Genomic DNA, 1,401 nt, shown 5'->3' with positions numbered 1-1,401 from the left:
CAACCACATGGTGGCTCACAACCATCTGTAATGAGGTCTGGTGCCCTTTTCTGGCCTGCAGACATACACACAGACAGAATATTGTATACATAATAAATAAATATTTTTTTTAAAAAAAGACATGGAAAATGTCATCTTCTAGATTTTTCCAGACTTACTTTAACGTATGATTTAAGGTGAAATGTGGAGATCTAAAGTGAAAAATTTCCATTCCTTTCAAACAGCTTTACCAGTTTTTAGTAATCTATAGTTTATTAAGTCATAAATGAATGTACACGTTTTAGTGAAAATAATTGCATGTGCAGTATTATCTCTTCCTTCCTTTTTTGCTTGGTGGGGCAAGATCTCACATAGCCTAGACAGGACTTGAACTCACTAATATCTGGGGATGACTCTGAGCTCCTAAGCTCCCTGCCTCTACCATCTTGTTAATTTATGATTTGTTTTATTTTGCTCTGCTGGGGACTGAAGCGGGACCTTATGCTTGTTAGGCCAGACACTCTACCACTGAGATAAATCCCCAAATCCCAGCACCAATGTTGGGATTACGAGCGTGCACCACCATGTCCAGGTTGCAACAGTTTGTTTCACTGAAAGATGTACTATTTTGGGAGACGGTTATAACTTTATATAACTTTAAACTTAATATCCATTTTTTTTGTATGAATTCTTGAGAGAGAAAAAGGGGGAAAAGTGAAGCTGACTCTCTGAGACAGCCTTGTGAAAGTCGTTTCTGCTTCATGTCTAGAGCTGTTCTGGAAATCTCAAAAATGAACTGGTTACTTCTTTAACAGCATTCATTCAAAAACAACTGGATTCTTCCTATTTTATTTATTTTTTTCCTTTGGTTTTTTTCGAGACAGGGTTTCTCTGTAGCTTTGGAGCCTGTTCTGGAACTAGCTCTGTAGACCAGGCTGGTCTCGAACTCACAGAGATCCGCCTGCCTCTGCCTCCCGAGTGCTGGGATTACAGACGTGCGCCACCACCGCCTGGCAGGAATCCCTTCCTAAACACTAGAGAAGGGACTGTGTTTCCTGATTCCATTCCTAGCAAATGGAAGTAAGTTAAGTCAGCTGCTCCTTAATTCAAAAAGAATTTGTTCATTTCATGAATATTCCAGAAAACATCAAAAATTGGGTGACTGTGTTCTCTTAATCAAGATTCCTATGCAAGATTAGAGAGGATAAAAATACACATTTAAGCAAAACCACTGGAAACTACTTGCTGATAATTTTTTGCCCTGCATTAAAAAGGGAAGAAGGGCTCAATTAAGTGGACAAAATAGTTCCATTAAAGAAAGTATCTCAGGGCTGGAGAGATGGCTCAGTGGTTAAGAGCATTGCCTGCTCTTCCAAAGGTCCTGAGTTCAATTCCCAGCAACCACATGGTGGCTCACAACCA

The sequence above is a fragment of the Microtus ochrogaster genome, unplaced genomic scaffold, assembly GCF_000317375.1.
Source record: "Microtus ochrogaster isolate Prairie Vole_2 unplaced genomic scaffold, MicOch1.0 UNK15, whole genome shotgun sequence".
Classification (NCBI taxonomy): Eukaryota; Metazoa; Chordata; class Mammalia; order Rodentia; family Cricetidae; genus Microtus; species Microtus ochrogaster.
Note: the sequence above shows the minus strand (reverse complement) of the source record.